This window comes from Rhipicephalus microplus, unplaced genomic scaffold (genome assembly GCF_043290135.1).
Source record: "Rhipicephalus microplus isolate Deutch F79 unplaced genomic scaffold, USDA_Rmic scaffold_63, whole genome shotgun sequence".
NCBI classification, from domain to species: Eukaryota; Metazoa; Arthropoda; class Arachnida; order Ixodida; family Ixodidae; genus Rhipicephalus; species Rhipicephalus microplus.
This window is the reverse complement of record NW_027464636.1, coordinates 1,071,863-1,094,784: the sequence shown is the minus strand read 5'-3', so window position 1 is coordinate 1,094,784 and position 22,922 is coordinate 1,071,863. Positions and strand designations below refer to the sequence as shown.

Genomic DNA, 22,922 nt, shown 5'->3' with positions numbered 1-22,922 from the left:
TCCGACAAACCCATCTGACCCTTTTTTAATGTCTAGCAGTTCTCGTCCTCGAAACTAAGGACAAACAACCACTAAAAATTATTGAAGTGCGCTTCAGTTTTGCGTTCAAGAGTAGATCACGATAGCTAATCGGGCCTTGAAAACTTCGCGCTCTGAACGGCTAGCATGGTTCGGTTCTCGGTGGGTACCTCAATGTTGTCTCAATAAGTCTCCATATTGCCAGTGTTTTCGAACGGCTTTGAGAAAGTTATTAGCACCCGCACCGAGACTTTTGGTAGAAGATTCAATCTCCTAACTTCCTCTGAGCTCAGATTTAGAAAAAATCGCTCCTCAGAGGATGCACTTTTGCTTCAAAAAAAGCTCGTATTAGAAAACACACAAAAGATAACACTGACAATTAGGCTGTATCTCAATATTAGCAAAGCCTTTGACTGGGTCAATCATGATATTCTCTCACAGAAAATTAAATGCTTTGAATTTCGCGGAGTCGCATCACAACTTCACGCTCTTATCTACACGATAGACTTCAATTTACCAATGTAGGCACTCGCAAATCACACCTGAGGCGTATCTCTTGTGGAGTACCTTAAAGGAGCATTTTAGGGCCAATAGTTTTCCTCTTTTACATAATGATGTAATAAAAGTAAACATCACTTGTCAGTTGATCATTTACACTAATGATTGCACCATAAATTTAAAGGATAGGAATTCTGTAGTATTCAAGCTGAAGCAAGCACGTTTTGCTCGAAGCTGAATGACGGGTGCAAGGTGAGCAGCCTTTTATTAAATGAAGCTAAATCTAAGTGTGTTGTATATCTTGCCCGTGGAACGCCGGCTGTAGTACTTGAGGAGCTTGTCCTAGGTCCGCTCACTGTTCACATTGAAAACGGCGTTAAAATACTTGTAGTCATTTTTCACGAGCACATGTCATGAAATGACCAAGTAAATGCGGATATATTGAAATTCGCCAAGTGCGTAAGAGTAATCAACCGTCATCGACACATACTGCCATCTACAATAAAAAAAGTTACTTTATGATGCACTTTTTATATTCCATCTAAGTTACTGCTTCCTGGTGTGGGGTAAAATTACAGCCCTTAACATGTCAAAACTGAGCGTGTTCCGAAAGAATATGGTTCAAACGATTTCGAGTACTCCATATCTAGAACACACCGCTCCTCTTTTCAAACAGTATCGAATCGTTAAAATATCAGATCTTTATACTTTAAAGTTGCTCTGCGGCTATAAAAAGGCACCACTCGGAAAATCAGACACATTTCTTCAACTCGCGAGCCTTCAACAAAACGAATTTACTGATCATGTCTGATATCAATCACTTTGGCACCTGTAATTTTCATCCACGCACTATGGCACGCAACGCAGGCGACATACCATCCCAACAACATTAAACTATTTCGAAATGCAAGGATTAGACATTTTATACCACCCCCCCACACACACACGTACACACACACACACACACACACACACAGACACACACACACACACACACACACACACACACACACACACACACACACACACACACACACACACACACACACACGCGCGCGCGCACGCACGCACGCACGCACGCACACACGCACACACGCACGCACACAAAAGAAATTAGCGGGTTGTTCACGTACTTATTAAACTTGCTTTTTGTAACAATGAACAATACACATGTTTTGCAAGTTGTTTTTCTTTCATTATTCTTATACTCAGTATATACTCAATACGTGCACGCATATTCGTATTTGTTTGAGCGTTGTACTTTGTAACACTTACTTGAAGTGTTTAGCTTCTTTTTTTATTTTCCGAGATCAAATGCTATACCCTCTCGCTTTACCGCCGATGAGTGGCTGGGGCTTTGTCAAGCTGTCATTGGACAGCATTTTTCTCGGCCACCTTTTTCCAGGGCAAATGTTTTCTTTTTGGTGAAAATAAAGTTCCATGATTGATTGATTTATTGATTGATTAATTATGCTGTGAGGAAATGAACGACAGCGCGAGTAACATTGGCCGCTTGAAATTAGTGTTTAATGCATTCTGCAAGCCTACTTCTGAAGTGCCCAATATTCCATAACTGTTCTTATGGTGAATGAGGGCAGGGCTCACTATGCGTCCGTAGGATAGCACGCGAACCAACGCAGCTCTTAACTTTGTTAATGGCACTACCACGGAGAAAAAAAAAATGGCACCATATCCACGGGGTGAATGATAAAGAGTGGGGCGGAGCATTTGTCCATACATTCGTTCTTGCTTCCGTGCATCCATGCGTCCGTCTGTGTGACCGTCCATGCGCCCATCGACCAGTACATGCGTGCATTTGCTCGTGCGTCCGTCCGTGCTTTCGTCCATGCATACGCCCCAGCGTCTGTCCATGCGTCCATCCGTCCGTGCAGCCATCCGCGCGTCCGTCCATGCATCTGTCTGTGTGTCCTTTCGTCCATCTAGTCAACACTCCAAGTACCACCATTTCGCACCTTTTCATCACATATTCCACATATAGAAGAACCGCCATCCAGCGGACATTCCAAGGACTAAACGAGAGGTGGCACACGCACACTTTCTTACGGCTTGTGCTTCGTGTCTACTTCCCACCTTTAGCCCCCTCGAGTTCATGGTATATACTAGTTCACTGTATTATGGCACTGCAGCCCAACGCTCGCTAAACCTTTCTTAAACCTGGGAGGTTACGCCCAGCGAGTATAAAGAATCAACCCTGCCTTGTCTTCTGTGCGTTGTTGAACAATAAAAAATTCGCAGCATGCGCGTTATAAAAAAGCCAAATTCTCTTGTCTCTCATTCTCCCTTAGCAGCCATTAGCATGTACATCGAGCACCATCTTTTATTGTTCAACAACGCACAGAAGAAATCTCTCTCTGGCACCACCTAGGAGGTCAAAATGTTATAGTTCTTACACACTGCTACAACGGCTACGAGGGACGAATAGGTGCCGCTATAAGGAGCTTCGCCCCTAAAAAGGGTGCCAACTGTAACATTACGTTGAGCGTGAAATGAGAGCCTTATGTTTCTTCTTCGAAACTGAAGAGCCACGCCAATTTGTTCTGAAGAGCTTGTAAATAATTTGTCCGGTCGGCACCCACATTCAACTTATTTCTAGATGTATTGTCTGTTCATGTACGCAAACCTAGAAAAAACAGGCTGGCGTCCATATGCCGTAGAAAACTGCTACAGTCACGTTACAACCATCTCACGGAGAAAGGGAAACATAGATAAGCTTCGCGGCAATTTAGTGGTGTTATGCGTTGACGCGTACCAAAAATGAAAAGTTTTGTCTGGTACGTGACATAGTGCGCCTGAAAAAAAGTGTGTATTTTGTTTACGCAAGAATTGGCCAATGAAACTCACATAATCTGGGTTCTAGGTATACCTTCCCGTAATATGATCGAGATTGGCTCTTCTCCGCAGAAAATTCACTTGTGGGGGGGGGGATACATCACAAGGTGTATAAATAGCGGAACGAAGAAGTCGGGAATGTACCAATCCTCCTTGGAAGGTACAGGCCTCTAAATGGCGTCTGGTATGGCCGCTTGGCAATGACTTGACGCGGAACATTGCGCGTTGTCATAATTTGAGCGTAACCAGTGGAATTACTTCGTTTGGCGCTGCTGCTAAAATAACTTCTGGTGCAGAGGCTAGCCACCAGCAATGATGGTTCTAAATTTTTGAAAAACAAGAAACACCTTCGCGAAGTACTGACACCACAGCCATGCTCAATTCTCTTCAGGTATAATTGATAATACTAACCTGCAATTTTGCTAAAGAAGCATCTTCAATCACAGTGGTTTTTGACGGCCTAAATCAGCAACTGTCCTCGAATTTCGGACATCTGCGACATCGTATACTTCTGCATATATATGCGTATTATTTTTTGGAAGATGTATAAAAGAAATGAAGTCGGTTTCAAATTTATAAGGAACTCAAGATCAAGCTACAGATGTCCACAAGTAAAAATAACGCTTGAATAATAAATCAGTGCTATAACCAGAAATAACAAGGAGGCTACTCAGATAACTTAGTTGTACAGGCTTTGCATGCTTTCGGCTCCGTCCACGCCCGAGGACAGTACGATGGTATCAGCTCCCATATTATGGTAGAGTTCGTATAGTGCTCTAAAACGATGAACGTTTATTTGATATATATACCATCTAAATATGAAAATGTACACGTTTTTATTTTCAATTTATTACCACGTAATGTGCATATGCATAAACGACTTTCTGTGCATTCAGGAGTGCAGTTGCATGTGCGACTTTTGTAGTGGGTGACTGGCTTTACACGATGAAGACATAGAGACAGGAGAAGATAAGAGAGGACACTCCGCGAAACCTGGCCTCAGGAAGTGCGTCACGATTACGTAACCAACTAGTGCTCTCATCAAACGTCAGAGGGCGCAAGCGCAAAAAAACAGTTATAATCAATGCAACAGAATTGTTTTTACAAAATAATAATTATACGCCCAAATTAGGTATGTTCTTTATACATAAAAACAATTTATTCAACACACCTTACGCGATTATTTTTCTTCAGCCGTACTGTCATAAACACCATCTACCCAGCGACAAGCCCATGCATAACTGACAGCGAGAAGCTTTCGTCGCTTTCGTCAACGTCGGCTGCGTCGGCGTTTTCAAGCGTGAGATAACAAGTGAGGCACGTTTTCAAGCGAAGCTTGTTGAATGACATGTTGTTGGTCTTGTTCGGTCATTTTTTTCAGAAAACGGTTACACCTGTGCGAATAAGACACAATGCAACAAACATAGAAATATGCACACACACACGTTGCGCTTCGTGTGTGCGAGTTTGTTTCTTACGTGGCGTTTCATTCACGCAGTTGTAACCTTTTTCTGAAGCTTGTAAGGACTGGGAGGTTCACTAAAAATTGCCCGCAGATTCCCTCGGGGGAACACTGAGGAGGATGCGGAAGCATGTAATTGGTTAACGGGTGTTAAATTGCGACTTACTTGGGTCGATGGCTAAATTGGTTAACGTGGTTGTGAAATGGGGTGTTAAATGAGTGAACACGTACGGCACGTATGCGAAAGGGCGGTGTTTTATTTATTGCGACGAACCAACGGACGAGCGGCAACTGAGCGAGCGAGCGCCGACCTTGAGTATATATACAGCGCGACGGTGTAGCTGACAGCTGACAGCGCTGTATATATACAGCGCTGTCAGCTGTCGAATGTTCTCGAAGGAGAAGCGCGCGCGCGGCACAGATGGCGACGGCGCGACGGCGCATGCGCTGTCAGCTGTCGAATGTTCTGGAAGGAGAAACGCGCGCGGCACAGATGGTGGGCGACGGCGCGACGGCGCATGCGCGCGCGTCAGCTGTCGAATGTTCGAGAAGCGGTGCGGACGGCGCGGACGGCGCACTACAAGGCGCGAGTATAAGATGCTTCCGCATCTAATATGTTGAACGATTTTGAGTACTTCGTACTCAACTATGGCAGAGCACTGAGCCGTCCCGCTAAAACAGTTTAGTGGCTGGTAACAGAGTTAGACAGATGTGTTTAGAGAAAACGTAATGCAAATACGCAATGCTAACAACACAACCATGCCTGAATACACAGCCATGGTTCAGTGTGCACCGACGCTCGCGTAGGTTTTAAATAGCTAACTTTACCGTACAAGCTCATGTTTGTGTTACTGGTTTCCGTACCAATACTTTACCTTCCTGGTGCATTTAATGTGAAACTTTGACCGTTTTAACTCGGACACATGTATGCTTTTGAAGTGCAACAAATAACCTTATACTTGATGAACGCGTGAATATTGCAGTAGCAGAGAACGAGTGATTATTGTATCAGACGTAATGAATTAGCTCAACTAAGGCGGTGCGGACGGCGCGGACGGCGCACTACAAGGCGCGAGTATAAGATGCTTCCGCATCTAAAAGAAAGTTTGTGGCTCTATGCGGCGGCTAGACGGGAACATTGTGCACCGTATGCAGTATAGCAAAGGCGGCACGGCGTCAAGCCGAGGCGACGCGTGCTGCGTCTGCCACGGACGCGAGCGTCGGTAGGCTGAGCATAGCTGGGCAGCTAGGTCGTAGGCTCGGTGCAAAATATTGAGAAGCGTTCGCTGGGCCTCGCATGCTTCACGACACGTTTCCCGAAGGCTCACAACACGAATAATTCTTGGTGTTCCGGAGGCAAATCTGGACTAGCCAAGTGGCCATCATCTTCGTTTCTTCACTAGCCTTGTGCCACTAGTGCAAGCTGCCCACAAATTTTTTTGACGTTTCCAATATAATTTTACCACACAAATTTAAACTACGATTTTTCTTTCCAATGTACTGTGCTGATACTGCGTACGCACGAAGGTGTTCTAAAGTTCCCAGGCTGCGATACCATTGCATTACAAGGGATAGCGGCCTGGAAACTTCTGAAGATCTTTGTACGTGGTCTTGACGTCTATCTTTGTAAGTCAGAGTTTTATGGGTCAGAAATGTATCACTGGTTTTGTATTGTGCATCAATTAGCTAATCATTCAAAGGGGTTTGTTGGTACACTTATGACGTGCACATATCTTTTTCGTAATTTGACAGCGAAGCATCCACTTACTAACATTTTCAGACCGCGCTGATGCCATGCCGTCCGGTGGTCCAAGCTACGGCAGCTACTGCTGTGTATCGTGGTGCTTCAACAATGGCAGAACCCACAAGAAGCCTGGGACGAGTTTCTTCAGCATACCACGGGACGGCAGGTGTGTTAAAGCTTTTGTATGGTTTGCATGTCTTTAGGCTTACTGTTCGTACTTGCTCAGTGAGGGTAACAAGAAAAAATCACTATTCAAGCACTTCCCCTTTCATCTGGTAGTTCATTGCCAATGCAGGATGAAAGCATGGATGCAGTATGCTGGACGCGATGATCTTAGTAAGCCGGCCAGCCAATTGTACGCAACGTACAGGGTTTGTAGCGACCATTTTACTGCTCAAAGTTTCATGGACCCTGGGCACACAAGGCTTACAAGAATGTCTGTTCCCAGTGTGCAACCAGCTGCACCATGTAAGTGATTGACTGAAACTCAATGATGTGTAATAGCAGCCACTTGTATTGAATCAGTGGCGACAGTTAACCGCGAACATCTTTGTAGTCGGTGGAGAAACCTCACTATAGAAGTAACACTTGGAAAGTCTCAAATTTTGTGAACTATGGAAAGTCCTAAATTTTGTGAACTTGTGAAACCTTCCTAACAGCAGCCTTACATTTCTGTCGGTTTTTGATGCTCTTGACCAGCGCAACTTGTTTTGAAAGACTTTAAAGGCCTATTGATAATTGGCACTGTTGATAATTCCAAAAATCACAAATTACTTGTTTCCTAGTTGGTGCCTTCTCTTTTCCTCCACGTTCGACCAATTTGCGCATTTGAAAGAGCTGTTTAAGTTTCCCCATGCTACAAGCTTTGTAACTTGTACCAACTGCACATATATGCACGTTCTCCGAGCGTCGCTTCAAATAGTGACTGTGACATGACTGCAGAAGCTGCACTGCAAGGTGCGGATGAGCTTCAGTTTGTGTTATTTTAAGTCTCTTACTGACACATTGTCGTAATTTCATCGCTTCAGGACCTGCGGTAGAGGCTTCAAAAAGCGGCTCCCACACATTGAGGTGCCCCGATGAACAGGGTGCGTTCAGTGTCGCGATTTCTTTTTTTTATCCAAATTGACTGTTGACCAAACCTCTGCAGGTGGCAGCTCCCTTGTAGCTGGTGGAAGAATTTCTGCTGACTTCGTCTTGCCGGAGAAAACCTTAACCAGTCGTTCAGCTGTCACAAAAAGAACTTGTGTGACCGGTAAGTTGTATGTTCACTTCAACACCAGAGTGGATTGATATTGAGACTTCCGCAGGTCGCTAGCAAGATTGTTCCGACAGCACTGTCAGAGGCACTGAACAAGCTTCGCAAGACCCTCCAGAAGATGTCTCCGCCAACAGCTCCACGTCTGAGTGCCCTAGAGAAAATGATGACTATGCTTTTATTGCAGCTGTTTTTAATGTGCTATTTTATGTTTGGGACATTCTGAGGAAACTATCCTCAAAAGGGCACTACGTGTGCACTTACAAATTGTAAGGGTGGGCTCTCAGTGATTTTCATTTTTTTTGTGCATTGTCAACATTGTGAATGATTTGTTTTCAGGTAGTGGAATCGAAAACTTTGCACCACAGAAAGTTGTGCACCTTGGGTCCGAAAGAGCGAGGAAAGTGCTCGTATGGGATTAGTTGTTCTTCGCTTTTACATCCATTTTTTGTTTATTGCAGTGCGTTCCTGTGTGCCAGCGACAATGTCTCCATCAATAAAGTACAAGCAAACCATTAAACATCTGCAAACCAAAGTAGCAGCACAGTGGAAAACTATCAAAAGACTGCGGAGACAGCCTCACCAAACTAACCACTCATTCGTTGCATACATTGTTTTGGTTACCCGCTATGAGCAGTACGGGCACTGTGTATTCGCTCGAAGTGATTTGCATAACCTTAAAAAGAATGTTGGGTATCCTGTCTGTATTTTTGTAGCGAATGCGGGCGAACTGTACACTTTACTGTGGGTCGCTTGGTCATTGTGTATGCTTTGTCTCTCCTGCTCAAGTAATATATCGATAACGAAACCGCTTGTTGAAATGTCTTCGAGCGGGTAATGAACACAGTATGAATCCCGGCTGCGGCGGCTGCATTTCCGATGGAGGCGGAAATGTTGTAGGCCCGTGTGCACAGATTTGGGTGCACGTTAAAGAACCCCAGGTGGTCTAAATATCCGGAGCCCTCCACTACGGCGTCTCTCATAATCATTTGGTGGTTTTGGGACATTAAACCCCACAAATCAATCAATCAATAATCTAAGTAAGAGACACCCAAATATTTCTTAACCCTGTGTGAGTTCGCCTATATTTTCTAAGACAAACGTAATTTATTTTTGCTTTTTTGAGCTTTTGAAACGCTAGAAATGATATGCAAAAGATTTGAGGTTGATAGCATGGTTAGTTTATTAGAAAAACGTGGGACGTATATGTCCCATTGGCGTATTCGGTGGCTGTTGAAAAGTGGGACAACACTGTCCCATTGTCCCATTTAGGTAACTTCCCGATTTCACTTGCGTGCCTACTTAGAGTGAAAGGCACCAAAACAAGTGGGACAGAGGGGCGCCTTGTAAGTGCCACATGTGAACTTTGTGCGGACCTCATTTCCAGTTTTTGAGCACCACCTACACCTTCTCCGTGAGGCTCCTTTTTTCGGATTGTGGTCATTTCCGGAGAATCTGATTTCATTTGAGATTCCAACCATCTTCTGTCCATTCTTCTGTCCTTGCTTGTTTTTTCGGAATGGCGCAGTTCTGGCGTAGTGCCTGAAAGTACGTCCATTCGTCAGTTGTCGTCCCAGAACAAGACGAAACCACAAGTAGCTTACGTCAGTATTGGCGCTGTGCGGTATGAACGCGTTGACAACAGAGGCGTCAAAGTGGAAATAAAAGATGTGGTACCAAGACTTCCTGGAACGTCTGTCAGCAGTGTAGGATTTTCGCTTTTGGTCAAACCTGTCAACCGCTCCCATCCACAGGTTGTAGTCTGCCACGGCTTTGGGGCAAACCACAGCCACTGAAGAGCCATTGGTAAGCTTTCGTGACACTTCCACAGTTTCTTTTGGATCATGAAAGTTCGACAAAAGGTGGACATCTTTGGTGTCGTGCCATTGATATGCTGTGACCTGTCCTTTGGCGCACCACAGGTACTCTCCTTTCTTTAGCTTATTGCTTCGTTTGAGTTCCTCAGTCAAATCCTTCCTGTTTGTACGGACAGTACCTGCAGCATGGACACCCCTCTCAGCGAGAGTTTTCATCAGCCTGGTGCACATAAAGTAATTATCAAAGAACAGCTGCGTTCCAGGCTTTACATTCTCTGAGCGGGAAAGCACGACATGCTCCCCAAGGCTTTGGTTGGCTGGTCGTGATGCATTCTTTCCTTCATATACCTGAAATTGTAGTAAATAGCCTGTCCTTGAGTCTGCCCTACACCAAACTTTATATCCACGCTTTATGGGCTTCATTGGAAGGTACTGCTTCATGGAAGATCTTCCTTTGAAAGGAATCATGCTCTCATCAATGGCCTGATGAGATGATGGCGAATGCTCTTTCTGAAAGCTCCTGTTCAGCTTATTGATGAGGGGACGCAGTTTGCCAAGCCTATTGTAACCATCTTTCCCTTTTTTCTTTTCTTTGCTGTGGTCGTTCACACGAAAGGAGTTCATGATGTACTGGAAACGCTTGAACGACATCACTTTGACGATTTCTTCAGAGTAGAAAAGTGGATCGCGGCTCCAGTAATGGTAGAAGTGATGTCGTGGTGACACGCTCATCAGCAGAAGCAGTCCAAAATAGGCTCTTAGCTCATCTGCTGTGAGCACAGCCCACTTCGTCGTGTACCTTTGCGCACCAGCATGGTTATTCTGCTCTAATATCATCTCGATCACTTCTTCGTCAAAATACAACGCGAAAAAATCTACTGCGCGTGGCACTGCTTCTTTGGTGAACTCGGGGTCCCATAATTTTGCACTGCCGACCAAAATGCTTGGTTCACTTTCACCCCACTCTTCGCCAATTTCTTCTTCAGCAGCATCTGCTTTGACATCGGGCTCCATTGAATCCTGGCTGGCTCTTTTCCTGTTTATTGAAGTTCTTTGTCAGCGTCTCTTTCGTTTGTCTGTTGATGGCCCAGGTTCGTCTTCGTCGCCACTCGAGTCTCGTGGAGCGAGCTCCAGCGCGAACTCATCATCACTGCTTTCAGCTTCATCCTCACTAGTGTCTGATTCGTCGGGCAGGCTGAAGAATAGCTCCAGTGCCTCCTCACGTGAAAGTGAGTCCGCTGAAATTGATAAACAGAGACATATCTCAACAACAGGAGTTTGCGTGAGTTAGGCCCTAGAAAAACGTCCCTGAACTTTTGGAGTATGCTGACATCGACTGCCGTAGCTCGCCTCCAAGTACTTCGATTACAAAAATATTGGCACCAAAGCATGCGGCAAGCAGATATCTAGAAGGGCAAGAAAGGAAAATCTTACCATTCATCCTGAACTCTCGTAAATCCAGTCCTACGGGAGCGAAAAGTCGAAACACCGCGATCTAAACAAAACAGATTTCAAATGACTGTGTATCTAGCGCCATCTATGAAACCACTCTAAAACTGTCACAAAAAGTATTACCCAAGTTTGATAATAGATGGCAGCACAATCTTTTAGCGCCAAGTTTGACCACTTTTATTTGAGACGGCATTTTCTTGAGTGATGCGTTTCCTTGCTTTTAGCTGGCTCCTTCATGAGGTCTAACTTGGACGGTGCAAATAGGCGAAAGGCAGTAACTATGATTAAACCTAGATGCAACAAAGTCGCTAATAAGGAATGCCGAGCTAGTTGGTATGAATGCATTGTGGAATAGCACAAATGATGTCGTTTGACTTGCTTGTGTCCATGTCTGTTTTTTGCACTAGTCCGATATGCAAAGTCAATAAAATTGGCAGCACACATTGTTATACACTCAAACCTTAATAAAATGAAACCGAATATAACAAAATATCGGTTATATTGAAGTAAGTGAAAAAGTAGTATCACAATAGTTATGGTGTTTGGAATGAGCTTTTATGACAAACTTTCGGATATAACGAACTTATTTTCGTGTAAAGTACAACTGTGTTATAGTATGAGTTTTGAGTTATTGAAATTTGCCCCACAGAGGTGGTCTAGTGGCTAAGGTACTCGGCTGCTGACCCGCAGGTCGCGGGATGGAATCCCGGCTGCGGCGGCTGCAATTCCGATGGAGGCGGAAATGTTGTAGGCCCGTGTGTTCAGATTTGGGTGCCCGTTGAAGAACCCCAAGTAATCGAAATTTCCAGAGCCCTCCACTACGGTGTCTCTCATAATCATATGGTGGTTTTGGGGCGTTAAACCCCACATATCAATCAAATCAGCCAATTGAGTTATTCAAATTTCAATCAGTGTTTTAAAGGGGTACTCGCACAAAATTTTTCAGTTGTAATTTCTTTGTGTCAAATGACGCAACAGAGTCTACAAAGCCTGTACAGTAGACTCCCAGTAAACGGAACCTGAAGGGACTGGGAAAATGTGTTCCATTTAACAGGAGTTCCGTTTACTGAGAGGTGAATATGGGTGCAACCGCAGGGGTGCCTGCGCAAGTAGGCGTTTGGTGTGTAGCGACACCACGAACTCGAGCTAACGGGGGAGTTTCGACTCCCTCCCACGCCTAGCCATGCGTGGCTTTGCCGTGTCCGAGGAAAAGGGGATCCTGGGGGTTGAGCCGACGCTGGGTGATTGGACCGTTAAGGCCCCCCGGCAGAGGCAACACACCCCTTTGGCCCCGGCTTCACGTAGACGGCACCCCTGAGCTGACCCACCCAGGGGAATCGGCAGTCGCCTTTTCCTATCTCTCTCTCCCTACATCTTCGTCTTTATCTCTCACTATTTACCTGTCCTGTCTTCTACTCTCTTCCGTTTACTTCCAAACTTCCTGGCGGCTAGGGTTAACCCTGTGCAAATAGCCTACCTTGGTCTAGGCGCATTGGGTTATAGTGGTGTTGTACGGCTGGCGTCTGCAGGTTTCAGCATTTGTAAACTTGTAGCGTCCCCTCGTTGGGCTCCGTGGTGGGTGGCCGCCAACGCTGCTCAACAACAATAAGGAAGACATGCATGGAGCATTCCCACTACTGTCTGATCGTACCGGCTTAAAGCCGGTACGCACCGATGATTTCACCAGAGAAGGATTGGCCACCCTGGTGCAGTATCTGGCCACCCCCTCCCGTTGGCATTCGTCAATTAACTCACGGCCCTCAGTCCCCACCAGCTGCGGAGCAACTGACCACGGCGGCGGTCAGATCTGCAAAGCAGCAGAGGGTGCTAGGAATCTCTGGATACGGACAGGCCACTATTGGAACTTGAACTTAGCAACGTTTAACGTTAGAACGTTATCTAGTGAGGGAAGTCTAGCTGTATTATTCGAGGAGCTAGAAGGCATTAAATGGGATATAATAGGGCTGAGTGAGGTTAGGAGGACAGATGAGGCCTATACTGTGCTACAGAATGGGCACGTCATTTGCTATCGGGGCTTAGCAGACAGAAGAGAACTGGGAGTAGGGTTCCTAATTCACAGAAACATAGCTGGCAACATAGAGGATTACTATAGCATTAATAAAAGGGTGGTAGGCATTGTAATTAAACTGAATAAAAGATACAAAATGAAGGTAGTACAGGCTTACGCGCCTACATCCAGCCACGATGACGCTTCAGTTGAAAGCTTCTATGAAGACGTGGAATCGGCAATGAGTAAGGTGAAAACACAGTATACTATAGTAATGAGCGACTTTAATGCAAAGGTAGGGAAGAAGCAGGCTGGAGACCAGGCAGTAGGAGATTATGGCATCGGCACTAGAAACGCCAGAGGAGAGCTACTAGTAGAATTCGCAGAACGCAATAATCTGCGTATTTTGAATACCTTCTACCGAAAACGAGAAAACCGCAAGTGGACATGGAGGAGCCCTAATGGCGTAAATAAGAACGAAATAGACTTTATAATGACTGCACACCCAGGAGTCGTGCAGGATGTGGAAGTGGTTGGCAAGATAAGATGCAGTGACCATAGAATGGTACGGGCTCGAATCCGCCTAGACTTGAAGAAGGAACGACAGAAACTGATACGCAAGAAGCCAATCAATGAGCTAGCACTGAGAGGGAAAGTACAGGAATTCAGAGTGTCACTGCAGAACAGGTACTCTGCTCTTAGCGAGGAAACCAACCTTAGCGTGGATACAATGAATGATAATCTGACGAGTATCATCACGGAGTGTGCAGTGGAAGTTGGAGGCAGGGTAGCTAGACAGGACACCGGCAAGCTTTCCCAGGAAACGAAGAACCTAATTAAGAAGCGTCAAATCATGAAAGTGTCAAGTACAACAGACAAAATAGAACTGGCAGAGTTTTCGAAGTTGATTAATAGACGTAAATTATGCGATGTAAGAAGGTATAACATGGAGAGAATTGAGCACGCTCTGAAAAACGGAGGAAGCGTCAAAGCAGTGAAGAGGAAACTTGGGATAGGCAAAAGTCGGATGTATGCACTAAGGGACAAAGAAGGCAAAATAACTACCAATATGGATAGGATAGTTAAAATAGCGGAGGAGTTTTACAGAGATCTGTACAGTAGCCGAGACAACCACAACCTTAATACTATAAGAACTAGCAGTAACCCAGACGACACCCCACCGGTAATGATAGAAGAAGTCAGAAAAGCTTTAGAGAGCATGCACAGAGGCAAAGCTGCTGGTAAGGATCGGGTGACATCAGATCTGCTGAAAGATGGAGGACAGATTGTGTTAGAAAAACTAGCCACTCTATTTACGAGGTGTCTCCTGACGGGAAAAGTACCAGAGTCTTGGAAGAACGCTAACATCATCTTAATACATAAGAAAGGAGATGACAAGGACTTGAAGAATTACAGGCCGATCAGCTTGCTCTCTGTAGTATACAAGCTATTTACAAAGGTAATTGCTAACAGAGTAAAGAAAACATTAGAATTCAATCAACCAAAGGAACAAGCAGGATTTGGAACAGGCTACTCAACAATTGACCACATTCATACTATCAATCAGGTAATAGAGAAATGCTCAGAGTATAACCAACCACTATACATAGCCTTCATAGATTACGAGAAGGCGTTTGATTCAGTAGAAATATCAGCCGTCATGCAGACACTGCGGAATCAGGGGGTAGATGAAGTATATATAAACATTCAGGAAGAAATCTACAGGGGATCAACTGCTACCATAGTGCTTCATAAAGAAAGCAACAGAATACCAATAAAGAAGGGTGTAAGGCAGGGGGACACAATCTCCCCAATGCTATTCACTGCGTGCTTACAGGACGTTTTCAGAAGCCTAGAATGGGAACAGTTAGGGATAAGAGTTAATGGAGAGTACCTCAGTAACCTGCACTTCACCGATGACATTGCATTGCTGAGTAACTCAGGGGACGAATTGCAACTCATGATTACGGAGTTAGACAAGGAGAGCAGAAAGGTGGGTCTTAAAATTAATCTGCAGAAAACGAAAGTAATGTACAACAACCTCGGAAAGAAGCAGCGTTTTGCGATAGGTAATAGTGCACTTGAAGTTGTAAAAGACTATGTCTACTTAGGACAGGTAATAACCGCAGAGCCTAACCACGAGATTGAAGTAACTAGAAGAATAAGAATGGGGTGGAGCACATTCGGCAGGCACTCTCAAATTATGACAAGTAGTTTGCCACTGTCCCTCAAGAGGAAGGTATATAACAGCTGTATCTTGCCGGTACTCAGCTACGGAGCAGAAACCTGGAGACTCACAAAGAGGGTTCAACTTAAGCTGAGGACGACGCAGCGAGCAATGGAAAGAAAAATGGTAGGTGTAACCTTAAGAGACAAGAAGAGAGCAGAGTGGATTAGGGGACAAACGGGAGTTAAGGATATCATAGCTGCAATAAAGAAGAGGAAATGGACATGGGCCGGGCATGTAGCACGTAGACAGGATAACCGCTGGTCATTAAGGGTCACCAACTGGATTACCAGAGAAGGGAAGCAGGGTAGGGGGAGACAGAAGGTTAGGTGGGCAGATGAGATTAAGAAGTTTGTGGGTATAAATTGGCAACAGCAAGCACAGGACCGGGTTAACTGGCGGAACATGGGAGAGGCCTTTGTCCTGCAGTGGACGTAGACAGGCTGATGATGATGATGATGATGAAGTGGGCACAGTTCACGTTATCATGCTTTTCGTAATTTAGCTTCTCATCAAACTCCTCATCTCGCCCATCAAAATTTTCAAAAGAATACCCAAACTTGTAGCGTTTGACGGGGCTGCGGACGCTGCCATTTTATTTTTATATAGCCCATGAGTGATAACGTACGATTTAGAGCCTTTGTGAAAAATAATGAGCCAAAGTGGTTTCCTTCTGCTATTTATTAGCCCTGTAATACCGCTCTCGTAACACCAATTAAGGTCCACAATTCTGGATAAGTGATGACTACAATCTATTTTAGCTCACAAGCGTCACAGCAACACCCAGACGCAAATCACTTGGGATCTTAAGTTTTTGATGATAAGAAGAGCCACAAGACCTGCCAGTGTTGTAGCATAAAGTTTGTCTTTCACGTAGTGAGCAAGCTGCAAAGCCCTACCTTTCTGAGGACAAGCAGGCATCAAGTCTGCTTTTAGATGCGGAAGCATCTTATACTCGCGCCTTGTAGTGCGCCGTCCACACCGCTTCTCGAACATTCGACAGCTGACGCGCGCGCATGCGCCGTCGCGCCGTCTCCTCCTTCTTCCACCATCTGTGCATCCCTTCCTCCTCTACACACCGCGCGCGCTTCACTCCTCCACCATCTGTGCACCCTTCCTCCTCTACACACCGCGTTCGACATCTACAATTCTCCTGATTCTCCAGTGGACGCGCATGCACCGTCGCGCTTCGAGAACATTCAACAGCTGACAGTGCATGCGCCGTCGCACTGTATATATGCTCAAGGTCGGCGCTCGCTCGCTCAGTTGCCGCTCGTCGGTTGGTTTGTACGGCGCGTCGACGTCCAAGGTCGCGGTGAAATGAATTCCAACGAATCCACAAACACAACGATCGACGTCCCTTCGACCAGCGCCGCCCTTTCGCATACGTGTGTACGTGTTCACTCATTTAACACCCCCTCCTACAACCACGTTAACCAATTTAGCCATCGACCCAAGTAAGTCGCAATTTAACACCCCATTTCACAACCACGTTAACCAATTCAGCCATCGACCCAAGTAAGTCGCACTTTAACACCCCGTCAACCAATTATATGCTCCGCATCCTCCTCAGTGTTTCCCCGAGAGAAGCTGCGGGCAATTTTTTTTTCATTTTGGGCTAGCTGTTCTTAAGCACAGCCAGCACACTGCAGCTTTGCCTTTCTGCTATATTGTGTCGTGTGGTTTCTGTGCACTCTTTTTTCTATGCATTATTTTGGTTAACCCCAGGCATGATTCGCGACTTCATTGCTGGGTATATGTCACTTCTTCCTTCTTCTTCAGCACTGTGCGCTGTGTTTTTGCCATAGATCCTTACTTACTCACGGGCCCGGTGTGTCATACTTCACCAGCTTCTCGGCTTCTGCCAACTCTAGTGATGTGTGCGTTGTCTGTGTTCTCTCTGTATTTGTTACAATATTTGTTACAATTTATTTGTAAGGCGAGATGCATTTGTTGTCTACATTTGTCATATTGTGCTTTTTATATTCTCAGACTCTACCTTGCTTGGGTTTTAGCAGCGCGAAAAATGCACGAAGGACAAGAAAAGGACGAGACAAGCACTGACTTCCAACTAAAATTTTATTGACGGGAAGGCCGTTAATATGCAATGGAGCACAAAGAGTGAAAAATGACAAATTTTAAGATACAATTATCACCGATCGCTATGCCTGCTGCGCCGACCCTCGCACCTCAAGAAACATATCTCTTTATCTGATAGGGCAACTGATGGCTTGCTTACGCATGCGCTGCTTTCAAGCTCCATTTGAGCAGCCTCATAAATTATACGCACGTTTTCCTCTTTAATCTTGCATAAAACTGTTGTTTTTTCAAACAGCGGAGTGCACCCACACGTGCTCACGTGTTGCGCTAAGAAGCCATCTTTTCCGCCACGAACATTATTGGCGTGTTCCCGTAAGCGATCGTTTAAGCATCTGCCCGTCTGGCCCACATAACATGCACCGCAAGAAAATGGGGTCCTGTAAACGACGCCTAACGCGCAGTCCACAAACTGCGTCCTGTGCCTAACCATACACCGTTTTCCCAAACTCTTTACAGGGCAGGTCCTGTTTGTCAACTGGGACAACTTATCAGGGGCACTGAAGACCACTTTCACATTGAGGCGCTGTCCAATTTTCTTTAGGCGGTGTGACACAGAATGCATGTACGGAATAACCGCCACCTTTTCCCGCTTTTCCGCTGTGGTGCCATCTCTGTTGCCGTCAGTCAGCGGAAAAGCGGGAAAAGGTGGCGGTTATTCCGTACATGCATTCTGTGTCACACCGCCTAAAGAAAATTGGACAGCGCCTCAATGTGAAAGTGGTCTTCAGTGCCCCTGATAAGTTGTCCCAGTTGACAAACAGGACCTGCCCTGTAAAGAGTTTGGGAAAACGGTGTATGGTTAGGCACAGGACGCAGTTTGTGGATTGCGCGTTAGGCGTCGTTTACAGGACCCCATTTTCTTGCGGTGCATGTTATGTGGGCCAGACGGGCAGATGCTTAAACGATCGCTTACGGGAACACGCCAATAATGTTCGTGGCGGAAAAGATGGCTTCTTAGCGCAACACGTGAGCACGTGTGGGTGCACTCCGCTGTTTGAAAAAACAACAGTTTTATGCAAGATTAAAGAGGAAAACGTGCGTATAATTTATGAGGCTGCTCAAATGGAGCTTGAAAGCAGCGCATGCGTAAGCAAGCCATCAGTTGCCCTATCAGATAAAGAGATATGTTTCTTGAGGTGCGAGGGTCGGCGCAGCAGGCATAGCGATCGGTGATAATTGTATCTTAAAATTTGTCATTTTTCACTCTTTGTGCTCCATTGCATATTAACGGCCTTCCCGTCAATAAAATTTTAGTTGGAAGTCAGTGCTTGTCTCGTCCTTTTCTTGTCCTTCGTGCATTTTTCGCGCTGCTAAAACCCAAGTATGCCATACCAACTAGCCCAGTCAACCGCTCTACCTTGCCTTTGAATGAAACATTGCGGATACTCTGTCTCTTTGACTGATATATACATTGATCACTTGTTCCAAAAGAACAAGTGATCAACAAGTGAACAAAAGAACAAGAACAAGCGCGATGAATAAAATCGTAGTGAATTATCACTACCTGCATCTCTATTTATTATAACTTAATCAAAATAAAAATAAAAAAATAAAAATAAAAATTCAAAATTTGCGCCAGTGAAGCCGAAACAGCAAGCGCATGCCACTTGCTCTCTCCAACCACCAGGTGTGCTAGGGTCGATTGGGCCGCTGGGGTCTACGGGAGTGTCCACTCTTCACCTTTTTTTATTTCTCTATGATGAAGAGAGAGAGAGGGGGAAATCAAGATGCAAGAAAAGGCGGGGAGGGTAGCCAGACGCATGTCCGGTTTGCTACTCTGCACTGGCGAAGAGATTAAGAGGAAAAAAAGAGGTTGAAGAGAGAGAAGAAAGGTACACACAAGTATAACATTTTGACCTCCAAGGTGGTGCTGGTGAGAGACTTCTTCTGTGCGTTGTTGAACAATAAAAAATAGTGCTTAATGTACATGTCAATGGCTGCTAATGGGAAATGAGAGACAGAAGCATTCGGCTTTTAGTTAACGCGCAGGCTGCGATCACCATTAGCAGCCATTGGCATGTACATTGAGCACTATCTGACAAGAAAGGGTTGCTACGTTATACTCGCTGGGTGTAACCTCTTTAGCTTTAGAAAGGTATAGCGAGCGTTGAGCCGCAGTGCCATGAATACAATGAACTTGTATATACCATGAGTGAACTCGAGGTGGTTAAAAATGGGAAGTAGATACGAAGCGCAAGCCGTAAGAAAGTAAAAGCCGAATTCTCCGCCTCTCATTTCCCATTAGCAGCCATTGGCATGTACATTGAGCACTATCTGACTGAAAAAGTTTGCTACGTCATACTCGCTGGGCGTAACCTCCTTGGTTTTCGAAAGGTTTAGCGAGCGTTCGGCTGCAGTGCCATGAATACAGTGAACTAGAATATACTATGAACTCGAGGTGGTTAAAGGTGGGAAGTAGACCCAAAGCGCAGGCCGTAAGAAAGTGTGCGTGTGCCACCTCTCGTTTAGTCCTTGGAATGTCCGCTGGATGGCGGTGCTTCTATATGGGGAATATATGATGAAAAGATGCGAGATGGTGGTACTTGGAGTGTTGAATAGATGGACGAACGGACACATAGACAGATGCATGGATGACGCATGAACAGACGCAGGGGCGGCTGCATGGACGAACGCAGGGACGGACGCACGAACAGACGCACGCACGGACGGGCTGATGGACGCTTGGACGGTCACACTGACGGACGCATGGACGGACGGAAGCAAGAACGAATGGACGGACGAATTCTTCGCCCCACTCTCCATCATTCGCTCCGTGAATATGCTGCCATTTTTTTCTTGTTGAACAAATGTCAATAAGACAAGGACACAGTCGATGGAGAAGTGGCCCTGACGGAAGCCTGTCATGCAGGAAGAGTAGTTGGTCTATTGTTTCAAATACCACTCGAGACGAAATAGAACCATTGTTTCCACCACTTTTCCGAGGCAGCTTGCGAGGGCAATTGGGCGTTACGCTGTCAAGTCCAATGGTGATTTTCTCGGTTTCAGAAGAGGTATTAATCGACTTGTTTTCCATCTTCGGGGAACACTGCCGCTGAGCCAGGAGTTATTGAAGCATGTTAGAAGTTCTCTTCTGGCTTTTTGTCTATGATGTCCCAACGCGCTATAAGTAACACCAGCAAGACCTGGCGATGACATGCACTGAGAAGTGACTAACGCACCTTCTAGTTCTTCCATGATGAATGGAACGTCCATTTCTGGTCATCGAGTCTCAGAAACGATCGTGGCGTCAATGCTCTCGTTCATAATATTCTCGGCAACTGTCGTGCAAAACTCTTCAGCCACCTCGAGTTCTATTTTTTCATAATGGAGTGTCAAAGCTTTAAAAGGGTGCCGTTGTTGCGGAGAGGAGCGAAGACCACGAACTGTTCTCCAGATATACGACAGTGGCTTATGAGGGTCAAGAGATTCGCAGCATACATTCCAGCGTTTGCTCTTCTGCTTGTCGATGCGTCATTGAATTTGTTTCTGGAGCCGTCTTGCTTCCCTCAGGTCGTAAATGGATTTTGTGCGTCTGTATCGTCGTTCAGCACGCCTTTATATAGTTCGTAACCTTTCCAGTTCAATGTTGACCTGCGTTATTTTAGACGAGAATGGTAATTTACATTAGGACGCTGACATAGCTTCCACAATGGTATTTTCCAAACTGCAGGCAAGCGTCGTCAAAACGTGATGTAAAGATCGACCAGTCAGTGCCAATTACAACACAGGGAGAAACATTTTGCTGAGTCCAGCGATCTTTACGTATGTGGGTATGTGGTCACTCCTATGAGTCTTAATGTCGCAAAACAATTTAACTTTATGGGAGCAGCATTGTGACACCAATGTCAGGTCAAGGCAACTGCCATACATAAGAACCCTTAAATATGTTGTGTTACTATCGTTCATGAGGCAAAGGTTGTAGTGGGAAGTGAACGTAAAAATATTTCTGCACCTGGCATTCATCCTAGTGCTCCCCTAAAGCATATGATGGGCGTTGAAGTCTCTTATTTAAGGCCCATTGTTCTTCATTAGGATGTATTTTAATCGGTCGCAGTCAAATCGCGCTGACGGAGATAAATATTCACCAATAAGAGGGAACGAAACAGCATTTTTCTTTACACGAAGACACACGTACTGATTGTCGTCATTTTAACTTACTGAGTGTGAAACATAAGTCAAGTCCAGGTGGATGTAAACAATTACTTTGCTTCGTTCTTCGCAAGCGGCTGAAGAAAAAGCTTCATAACCGGACAATCTATAAGTTGTTGATACGTTTGGTTCACATATGACAAGTATAGGGAATTGATTGGCCCGAATGAACTGGCGAAAGTCTGAGATACAGGACTTCATGCCTCTGGCGTTCCATTGAAAAATCGACGACGCACTTTTAACTACAGTGCGGAAGACAAAATTTTGTTGAGCCATTGTGCTTATACGATGTTTGCAAGCACTCGATTCAGTGCATCCAGTATTTGCAGTGCACTCTTAGGAGAGGGAGATTGTATGCTGCTCAGTAGCGTCCGAACCACGGCAATTAATGATTGCACGATTGCAGTCGCTTGCCTGTCTCGGTTGGAAAGATCCCGAACCGGGATCTCGGGCTCGCCGTCATTGAACTCCTTTGGTTCTCTTGATGCTGGTTTCTTCTTTTATGTGATTCTTAAAGGGAAAAGAAGAGAAAAGTGAGCCCCGTATCTGTCTGCGTCAGAGTACGACACCTAAACAGTAGGTCACCAGGGATGGGGGTAAGGAGGGATTAAAAGGATAGGATTAAGGTGTATAGAGAGAGAGAGAAAGGAGAGAGCGAGGCGCAGGGACAGCGATTGACGGAAGTAAAGAGAAGATAGGAAAGATAGACATGGTCGCAGGAGTCCGAGGATGGTACAACACTCGGCGAGTGCTCTTGTCGGCGTCAGGAGATGGCGTTGAGTGAGCCCAGTCAGCCAGAGCTGCGCTGTCGTCGGAGATGGGCGTCAGAAGATGGCGTAGGGTGAGCCCAGTAAGCCACATCTGCACTGTCGTCGGAGATCGTGGGGGCACAACCGGTCAGCACGAAATCCAGCGAGCGAGTGCTGGTTTCCTTTGAAGTGCCGGCCAGTCTGTCACAGTTAGGGTGTGCTCACTAGCAATGTACTTTACAGTCTTTCTCGCCGCATGTGTTCTGGGAGGTAAAGGAGGTGGTAATGATGAAAGAGCTGGCAAACGCATCGAGGAGGTAGCGGACGTCCTTGAAGACCGACGTCGACGTGAACAACGCCTTCTCTTTAGCTGCGGCTTCTCGATGAGTTGAGTGATCGCGCACCATCTCCTTCATAATAGAAATTTTCTTCTGAATACGAGGGCAGTCCTTCAATGTGGATTCATGGGATCCCTGGCAATTTGAGCATTTCTAGACAATAGCGAAGCACTTATCCGCCTCATGGGGCTCAGCGCAGTGGTGGCAAACCGTCGGATTCTCGCAGACGCTGCTCACATGTACAATTTTCAT

At 45.6% G+C, this 22,922-nt stretch overlaps 1 long non-coding RNA gene across 1 annotated transcript; it reads left to right on the top strand.

The window, feature by feature from the left end:
- Positions 1-6,890: 6,890 nt before the first annotated feature.
- LOC142790005 (uncharacterized) lies at positions 6,891-7,874 on the top strand. The gene is made up of 3 exons (XR_012889352.1): positions 6,891-7,040; positions 7,601-7,660; positions 7,723-7,874. It is a non-coding gene; the product is annotated as an uncharacterized LOC142790005 (long non-coding RNA).
- The last annotated feature ends 15,048 nt before the right edge of the window (positions 7,875-22,922 follow it).